This window comes from Ochotona princeps, chromosome 2 (genome assembly GCF_030435755.1).
Source record: "Ochotona princeps isolate mOchPri1 chromosome 2, mOchPri1.hap1, whole genome shotgun sequence".
In the NCBI taxonomy this organism is placed as follows: domain Eukaryota; kingdom Metazoa; phylum Chordata; class Mammalia; order Lagomorpha; family Ochotonidae; genus Ochotona; species Ochotona princeps.
This window is the reverse complement of record NC_080833.1, coordinates 101,926,679-101,937,407: the sequence shown is the minus strand read 5'-3', so window position 1 is coordinate 101,937,407 and position 10,729 is coordinate 101,926,679.

Sequence of the window (10,729 nt, the reverse complement as noted above, 5' to 3'; positions counted from 1 at the left end):
ATGGGAACAATGTGTTCCACTGGCCTAGGAGCACAAAGGGTGGCTGGCCATCCCAACCTTCAAAGAGGCAAAGAAACACTCTTCCCCAGAGGCTTTTATGAGCCCGTGGCCTTGCCAGCATCTTGACTTAGGACTTCCACCCTCCGGAACAACGAGGAACTTGCTGACATTTTAATCCAACTCTAACCAACTGACTGAGCCAGAGTGAGCTGGTTTGGGGGCACCTTGAGACTCAGTCCCGGCCTGGAAGAGCTAATGTCCTAGAACAGAAAACAGATGAGAAGAGATAACTTCCAAGAGGCACCCAAGGCCATCTACTATTGATTATGTATCAGTATTGGGTTCATAAGTGGTTGGTTAAGTAACATTCTTTCCTCTTCCTCCATTTACAAAACAGCTTAAAAAGTCATTCTACATTAGTTTTATATTACTTTTTTCTTTTAGTAACTTTATTGACATATTATTTGTGTAATATATAATACACAGTTTAAAAGCATGTGATGCTGGCATCCCACATGGGCACTAATTATAGTCTCAGCTGCTCCACTTCCATTTCAGCTCTCTACTGATGTACCTGGACAAAGAGTGAAAGATGGTCCAAGTGTTTGAACTGCAAGATGGTTCTGGCTTCTGGCATTGACCTGGCCTTGTTCTGGCCTTTGTGACCACTTGGGGAGTGAAGAAAACAAATGAGAGGCATTCCTCTCTGTTTCTCCCTCCTTCTCTTGTGCAACTCAGCCTTAAACAAATAAATAGATAATTCTTGGAACATCACATGCATGAGGTGGGCATTTGGTCTGATGGTCATGAAGGAGAGTAGGATATCTGTCATTGGGGTGCTTGGTTTTAATTGCTAACTCCTGCTCCTGATTTTAGTTTTCTGCTAACGTAGACACCAGGGGACAGAAATTATGGCTTGAAGCTGGCACCATGGCTCAACATCCTAATACTCCCCCCTACAAGCACTGACAACCCATATTGGAGCTGGTTCGTGTCCTGGCTGCCCATTTTTGATCCAGCTCCCTGCTTATGGACTGAAAAAGCAGCAGAGTGTGGCCCAAGTCCTTGGGTTCCTACACCCACGTGGAAGACCCAGAAGAAGCTCCTGACAGCCACTTGGGAAGAGAACAAGCTGGAGGAAGATATTTTTCTCTCCTTCTCTCTATAAATCTACTTTTCCTATAAAAATAAATAGATGTTTTACGAAGAAAAGAAGTTATGGCTTAAGTAGATGGGCTTCTGCCACCCCGGTTGGAGACCTGGGTGGAGTTCTTGGCTTCTGTCTTCAGCCTGGTCTAATCCTGCTTGTTACAAGCCTTTGTGGAATGAATTAGGAGGCAGAGTTCTTTTTGTGCTTCTGTCTTCATTATTTCTCTCTCAAATAAAAGAGAGCACAATTATCAGAGGGATGGTAGATGTGTAAAGGGAGAATTTACACTATAGTCTCTTGTCAAATAAACTAACTTCAAAGTCCCCAGCTAATGACTTCAGGGTTGAAGAGGTGACACAACCATCACCTAGAGTTGTTACTTTTAAAAAAATAATGATTTTGAAAATTTTTTTGTTGATCTGAAACTCACAGAGAGAGAGAGAGAGAGAGAGAGAGAGAGAGAGATTTTCCCTCTGCTGGCTCATTTTGCAAATGTCTGACACAGCTGAGGCTGGGCTAGGCTGAAACTGGGAGCTGGGAACTCAACTCAGTTCTTCCACAACAGGTGACAGGGACTACATCAACTTGAATCATCACCAGCTGTCTCCTAGGGTGTTCATTAGCAGGAAGATGAAATTGGGAATGCAGTAAGTCCTGATTCCAGGCACTGTGATATTGGGTGAGGGCATCCTAAGCGGTGTTTTTATTGCTGTGTCCAAGCGCAGGGGTTCTAGGCCATAGACCACCACTCAGGTAACATGGTGTGGTGATGGCACTCTCAACATAGAAGTATTGGAGACAGTTGGGGGAGAATCAAGATGATGGAATAGGATGAGGACACGTTTAAACAGGTGGAGAAATATTAGCCAGTGTGAAGCACAGAGGGCACATTCCAGGAAATAGAAGAGGACAGAACAGCAGAGAGGCACCTAGAAACTGACAGTCACAGGAAAGCAGCAAAAACAACAGTGTGGTGCTGCAGTGACTAATACCCCAGCAGCATTCAGCTAATGGCGATCTGAACTCGATTAGCAACCAGAATTCCACCAGCAACCAGGTCAGAAGGGACATTTATCAGGAGTTCAGGAGGTGAACCCAGACAAAGAACTGCTTGTCCTGCTGGTTTGTTTGATTTGACCAGCAGAAGAAACACAGTTGCAAGTCCCATATAGGTGATGCAGGAACAGGGTGGATTTCACAACACAGTCTGCTTCCTAGAGCTGAATCAGGCACCATTTTTTAAAGGAGACAAGGGCTATAGGGCAGGACTGCACATGCACTGAGCTGGCAGTGAACTCATTTCTGGTTCAGTGAACTGCAAAAACGTGGCATCCTATAGGTTCCACCCAAGACAGATCTGGGTAGCCCTCAGACCTAATGGTGAGCAGATTAAGAACTCTAGCAGTGCTGCATCAGGCGCCATTTACAGTGTGGCAAGGGCTTTGAGACTGTGGGGACAGCCAAGGGCCTGGCTGCAGAGACTATGGTGGAAATCTAACATAAGAACCCATAGGAACTCGCTGGAGGGAGTGGCACAAGTGACTGCAAACAAACAGCCATGTACCAACTGCAGTAAGTAAAATTGAACTGTAGACCTGTGGGTGACACAGCTTAGAAACTTGCCCCAAGGAGAAGAATCTGCTAACAAGTACAATGACCCAGAGCAAAAGAAGATATAGAGGCCTGAGGAATATTACTGCAGACTCCCCTGCAAAGGAGCAAAATCCTTTGTCAACCTTGGAGTTCACTAGGGAAAACATTGAGAAAATGGGGAATACAGAATTCAAAACACTTGTTATAAAACTTATCAACTATGAGAAGCACATAGTACAGGTGTTTAAGGAATTTAAAGAATATGTCACACTGGAATTGAATCAAATGAAAGCTAATATATCAGAAATGAAAAAGACTGTGGAGAATCAAGATGGCGGAATAGGGTAAGGACACGTTTATACAGATGGAAAAACATTTAACCAGGATGAAGCAGAGAGGACATATTTCAGAAAATAGGAAAGGACAGAACTACGGCAGAAGGGTACCTGGAGACTGACAGACACAGGAAAGCAGCAGACACAACGGTGTGGTGTTGCAGAGACTGATATTCCAGCACGGCGATCTGAATTCCACAGCAGCCGGAACTCTACCAGCAACCAGGTGGGAAGGGACTTTCACTGGGAGCTCAGGAGGTGAACCCAGACAAAGAACTGTCCGTTCTGCTGGTCCGTTTGATTTGACCAGGAGCAGAGACAGAGTAGCAGATCTCAGATGGGCAGTGCAAAAACAGTGGATTTCACAGTCCAGTCAGCCCCCTAGAGCTGAATTGGGTGCCATTTTGCGTAAGGAGGAAAGGGCGAGGGAGAGGACTGAGCATGCGCTGAGTTGGGAGTGAGCTAATTTCTATCTGGGTGAACTGCAACGATGTGGCATTCTACTTGTTCCACTCAGGGCAGGTCTGGATAGCCCTCGGATCTGACGGCCAGCAGATCAAGAACCTTAGTGATTGTTCGGCAGGCGCCATTTTGGGCACTGTGGCAATAGCTTTAGGACAGCAGGGGACAACGGTGAACTGCACATGTGCTGATCTCGCGAGAACTTGCTGAGGTCCGTGGATTGCACTGGTCCCACAGGAAAATAATACTGACTGTGGCATCGTACGGGTCAAAATAGGTCCGTGTGGCACCCATACCTAATGTCCAACAGGTTCCGAAAAGATCAGCGCCACCAACAGCCTAATTATATAGGACACCTGGAGTCTCTCTAATCCTGGGACCTGCTCCAACCGGAAGTGGGAGAAAGGTTACAGAGACAACGGTGCAGCCTCAGCACGGTATCACAGGAGGTGGGGCTGTGGAGACCACAGTGGAAATCTGACATAAGAACCCAGAGCTGGAACTCACTGGAGGTTGTGGCACAAGTGGCTGCAAGAAAAGTTGTGTACCAACCACAATAAGTAAAATCACATTGTAGCCCTGTGGGTGACACAGCTTAGAAACCTACCACAAGGAGAAGACTCTGCTAACCAGAAGTACAATGATCAAGAGCAAAAGAAGAGACAAAGGCACAATGAATATTACCGAAAACTCTCCTGCAAGGGAGCAAAACCCTATGCCAACCTCAGAGTTAACTGAGGAAGACATCGAGAAAATGGGGCACACAGAATCCATAAGACTCATTTTAAAGATTCTGATCAACAATGAGAAGCTCATGCAAAAGTTCAAAGAATTTAAGGAAGCAATAAAGCAAATCAAGGCTGGTATATCAGAAATTAAGAACACACTAGAGCAAATTAAGAGTACAATGGAGAGTCTCCAAAATAGAATGAAGCAAGCAGAAGAAAGAATCTCAGAATTGGAAGGTATTTCCTGTCACCAGGGGGAAGCAAACAAAAAGCCAGAAACAGATCTGGGTCAAGGTAAAAAGAAAAATATTCGATAACTGAAAGACACTATTAAGAGGCCAAATATAAGAGTTATGGGAGTCCCAGAAGGTGCAGAAAGAGAAGTTGAGTTTGCAAATATATTTAATGAAATAATAAAGGAAAATTTCCCTAATCTAGAGGACGAATTGGGAAACAAGTTCCAGGAGGGGCACAGAACTCCCAACTGGCTTGACCAAAAGCGATCTTCACCAAGACACATGATCATCAAGCTCTCTTCAATTGAACATAAGAAAAAGATCCTTAAATGTGCACGTGAAAAAAAATTAACTGACATATAAAGGAATGCCAATTAAACTCACAGGAGATCTCTCACAGGAAATTCTACAGGCAAGAAGAGAATGGAGTGACATATTCCAGATTCTAAAAGAAAAAAGTTTTCGGCCGAGGATAACATACCCAGCAAAGCTATTTTTTGTCTTTGAAAATGAAATCAAATTCTTCCACAGTAAAGAAAAGCTAAAAGAATTTGCCTCTTCCAAACCTGCCCTACAAATGATACTTCAAGATGTTCTCTTGGCAGAGAAGAGGAATAGCACCTACCAAAACCAAAGGCAAACGGGAAGAACATCCCAGTAAAATGACAACAGAAGACTAAACCAATGAACAACCCATTCCTAAAATGACAGGACCAATGTAACACCCATGTATATTAAACTCTAAATGTAAATGGCTTAAGCTTAATCAAACATCATAGAGTAGTACACTTGATTAAAAAACAAAACTCATCTGCTTATTGTCTGGAGGAGACACACTTCAACAAAGATTAGCGGAAACTATATCACATGGGTTTTGTAATTCTCTGTTAGTTTCATCTCTTCAAAACACTTCCTTCTGATTAAATCGTTCAATGACTCGTATATCATACAGTAGCATCATTTTCTTCAAGAAGGTTCTTGATTTTCATTTCCTCAGCTACACATTAATCATTTAATAGCATGTTATTTAACTTCTTGGTGTTGTTAATTTCTTTTTTCTCCCAAATGTTGATTTTGTTTTGTGGCTCTTCATTTAAGGGGATGTATAGCAGCTGTGTAATGGAGACTGTCATATCTAGTAACATGTCATTTAACTTCATGGCATTGTAAATTTCCTCTTTTCTTTCTATTGTTGATTTTGAAACATGACTTTTCATTTAATGGGATGTACAGTAGCTGTGAAATGGAGACTAACATCCAGATGTGAGGATGCAGTGTGGTATGCATTTCTGCTTCCAGACAAAGATGGACTTACAATGAAACTGTTTACTATATCTTGACAATAGGATTCTGGACTCTCTGCCATTGTCCATGCCCACAATGATGGACATATGACTGAGTATGAAGAATGATATGTTAGTAATGATATAGAAGAACTTGGGGGGGGCAGGGAATTGGGAATGGGATAAGGGAATATGAAATTGTACTATAAAATAATAAGAATAATAATAAAATATATAAAGAAAAAGACTGTGGAGAAAATTAAAAGTACAGTGTAGAGTCTCCAAAATAGAATGAAGCAAGCAGAAGAAAGAATCTCAGAATTGGAAAGTATTTCCTGTCACCAGGGGGAAAGAAGCAAAAAGCTGGAAACAGATCTGGGTCAAGGTAAAAAGAAAAATATTCGATAACTGAAAGACACTATTAAAGGGCCAAATTTAAGAATTATGGGAGTCCCAGAAGGTGCAGAAAGAGAAGCTGGGATTAAAAATGTATTTAATGAAATAACAAAGGAAAATTTCCCTAATCTGGAAAAAGAATTGCGAAACAACATCCACAGGGGCACAGAACTCCCAAGAGGCTTGACCAAAAATGATCTTTACCATAACACATGATAATCAAGCTCTCTTCAATCAAACACAAGGAAAAGACCCTTAAATGTGTATGTGAAAAAAAATCAACTGACATATAAAGGAATGCCAATTAAACTCACAGGAGACCTCTCACAGGAAACTCTATAGGCCAGGAGAGAATGGAGTGACAGATTTCAGATTCTAAAAGCAAACTTCATCATCCCAGGATAATGTATCCAGCAAAGCTTTCCTTTGTGTTTGAAAATGAAATAAAATTCTTCTACAGTAAAGAAAAGCTAAAAGAATACACCTTTTCTCTTCCAAACCTGCCCTACAAATGATACTTCAAGATGTTCTCTTGGCAGAGAAAAGGAATAGCACCTACCAAAATCAAAGGCAAATGTGAAGAACATCCCAGTAAAATAACAAAAGAAGACTAAATCAATGAACAACCCATTCCTAAAATGACAGGACCCAATTGCCACCCATTCATATTAACCCTGAATATAAATGGTTTAAACTCATCAATCAAACGTCATAGATTAGTAGACTGGATTTAAAAACAAAACCCATCTATTTGTTGCCTACAGGAGACACATTTCACCAACAAAGATCAGTGGAAACTTATCTCATGGATTTTGATGTTTTTGTTGTTGTTAGTTTCATCTCTTCAAAACACTTTTTTTCTGATTAAATTCTTCAGTGACTCATAGATCATACAGTAGCATAATTTTCTTCAAGAAGGTTCTTGATTTTCTTTTTCATTTCTTCATCAATACATTAGTCATTCAGTAACATGTTACTTAACTTCATGGTGCTATTAATTTCTTTTTTTCTTCCGTTGTTGATTTTGTTTTGTGACTTTTCACTTAAGGGAATGTTTAGTAACTGTGTAATGGAGACTATCATATCTAGATGTGAGGATAGAATGTAGCATGTACCTCTACTTCCAGACCAAAGGTGGACTCCCACTGAAACTGTTTACTATATCTTGACAACAGGATGCTGGACTCTCTGCCATTGTCCATGCCCGCAATGATGGACATATGACTGTGTATTAAGAATTATACTATAGTAATGATATAGGGTAACTCAGTGAGGGTGAGGGAGCTAGAGAGGGGATAAGGGAAATCCCAGGGCCCATGGAACTGTATCATATAATGATGATAATAAAAAGAAGTAAAATTTAAAAAAAAAGTATCAGAGACAGTTATGGTGAACTTGTCCATTTATTAGCAACCAAGCACAAGCATATAGAAGGCAGCACCAGGGGAAAAAAGCTTCAGGATAGTAACAATATTTCTATAGGATGTAAGAATCTATTACATATCATAAGCCTAGCCAATCAGTACAACTGTTGCATACTTATCTAACTCATCTGCTTCCTGGAGTTGTTATTACAAGACTATCACAAGATTACCACAAGATGGGTATGAAGAGGCGACCAAGTTACTAGAAAGTACCCAAATGACCAGAAAAGGTTGAGGAGGAGGGAAATACCCAGAGAGCCCCGTCCTCCTGCCAACTGCTTGAGTCCTCAGGGGTCTCAAGGTGCCCTCGAGACATACACTGAAACCAAGGGGGTCTCGAGTCTCTAGACATGCACCAAAGCCATGCTCCCACTGTCCCTCACATAGGCTAAGTGGCCAAGAATCATTGGTACTTGTTCGTCCACACCCAAAGCCTGCTTTGAAGTTACCATCATATCAGATAGAAGTGAGGAAGAAAGCATGAAAAAAATTTTGTCTATGAGGTTGTGACAGGTTGCCTGCAGCAATAAATGCTATCACGCTTGTTTTCTTGCCTTCCAGTGTTACCCTCAAGGTTGTTTTAAAATTCTTTTTTTTTTTTTATCCAAAAGGACAATATAGTGCTGAGATGCTTTTGTTTTATTTCTGGTAGGAGGGAATAAAGGGAATAAGGTAGAGAAGTCCACAGAAATAAAAAGAGGCTGAGAGAAATGGTGTGTGAGACATCGCTCTATGATTAGAAGTACAATACTCAAGAGTAAAGTTTTCCAGACTATACTAAGCTCCATCCTGTCGATGCTTATCTCTTTTAAAAAAGTTATTTGTATTTTATTTGGATGCACACACAGAGAAAAAGATAGAGAGCGATCTTTCATCTGCTACTTTGCTCCCCAAATGGCCTCAATGGCCAGAACTGAGCCAATCTGAAGCCAGGAGCCAGGAGCCAAGGGTCTCCTCCAGGTCTCATATGGACACATGGGACTAAAGACTTGAGCCATCTTCTGCTGCTTTTCCAGGCCATTAGCAGGGAGCTGGCTCAGAAGTCGAACAGCCGGGATATGAACCTGCATCCATATGGGATGGCTGGCACCATAGGTAGAAGCTTACTGTGCTATGTCATTTGATATGGATGCTAATTTCTATTGGATGACTGGGATTTGGGGTCCACTGGATGGATCAGAGAAGAGCAGATTATGTCTTTGTATGACTATAAGCTATAAGAGTGCCTAGATAGTACATGCTCGCATGAGTCTGCCCACTACCCTAGTCTATGTTTCTTAGGGGCCCCTGGAAAACCGTTGATTTCTCAGACTTTGATCTCTGCCATTAATTTCGCTTTTAGTATTCATTAAAAAATCCTATGTCTAGCTGGTAAAAATCTGCATTATGACCAAAGCAAAGGATTATGTTTTTCTAATTTACTGGTGAAGGACAAATCAGTCCATTTCGATTTGTTTCTCAAGTTCCCCCTTGGGGGAGGGGTGGCCCCTTTTGATGGAGGTCAGGAAATTGTACAAAAGAGTTATCCATCAGTGGATCCCGATATTCTAGTCATGCTAGGTCATGACCACAGATGATTTAGACTTTCATTTGCTCTTTTGTTCTTTCACATCTTTTATCTTGGCCCCGTGACTCAAAGTACATGAATTTCCCAAGGTTCCTGGAGGAAGGGAATGAATCAGTTCCGGTGAAGGCCACCCTGTCCTCTATTCTTTGTTAATTATGTGAGGCCATGCGGTCTGAATGTGTCCCCCAAAATTTGTACGTTGAAGCGGAACTGACATTGTGATAATACTAAGAAGTGGAGTCCTAGGAGATGATTAAGTTGTTAGAGTCTGTGGAACTAGCCAGTGCTTTCCAGTCTCTGTCCCATGTGAGGACAGTATCCGTCCACTCCAAAATCACAATGCTATAGTACCCTCTTGGAAGCAGGAACCTAGCCCTCACTAAATATTAAATCTGCCAGCACACACTGATCATGGATTTTCTGGCCTCTGAATGTGTAAGAAATAAATCTGTCATCTATCAATTGCCGAAGGAAATTTCATCTGTTCTTAGGCACATGTGTCCATTTCAATCAATGATCTGAAGATCATCTTGAAGACCACAGTCATTTAGGACTCCAGTCCCATAGTGTAATTTGTAATTGTAATTGATGTGTCAGCCAGGCAGGTGCCCCATGACATGCCTTTTCCTAGTATGTCTTGACCTTTCAGCCACAGCACACCATCCATGCTGCCAAATTAAAGGCTTCTTCTAGATCTTACACTATTGTGTGAGTTCACAAATGCAAAAAGCAACTTGAAATCATGGTCAGTTTGCCATTTCCTTTAATCAACTTATTAACAGTGGCATCGAAATTAGCCTCTTGAGTTCTATTTTCAAAGATCATGATTCTACAAAGTGCATATACCAGCCTTCTCGTATACAACTACCACTATGTTACTACCCTTTGCTTTCCTTCATTGGGTTGGTCTGTTTCAGGATGCTAGATAGAAGATAATTTTGGCTGAGGAGTAGCTCATATGCGTATTTTGGGGGGCCAAAGTTCTGTAGCTCTTTCATAGTGATACATAGGATATACAAAAATTGTAATCCACTGGATGTTTCAATCATTACTGGCTTTCTTTTATAAGATTTTTTTCTGAAAATAATCAAAGGGATTAATAATTTGGACATTTCAAAGTTCTCTTTTCCCATGTTCTGAGGGCATCCCTATCTTAGTCAAGTAGGACTGTCTAATGGGGCTACAAATCATTGTCTTTTTTTAGATATTTGGGTTGATTTATGTCCCATATAAATATTTGGGCAAGTTATGATTGGGCTAGTTGTGGTCAGAGAGGCTACTGTGGGACTACATTTCAGTGTTTTCTGTGCTAATGTACCCATGCCCAGTCATTGGACATACAGGATATCTGGGCAGAAGTGTAACTGTATTATGGCATGGGTCCATTAGAAAAGTGTTCAGCCTAGTTTCATGTCTTTTGGCTTAGCTAATGAACTATTCCACTTGGTTCATTGCTCTTCTTCTGAGACTGCTTTAAGAGAAACACCTGCAGATGTACCAACATAACTGAATTCATCTTTGTTTTGCTATATTAATTCATCTAAGAAATCTTCAC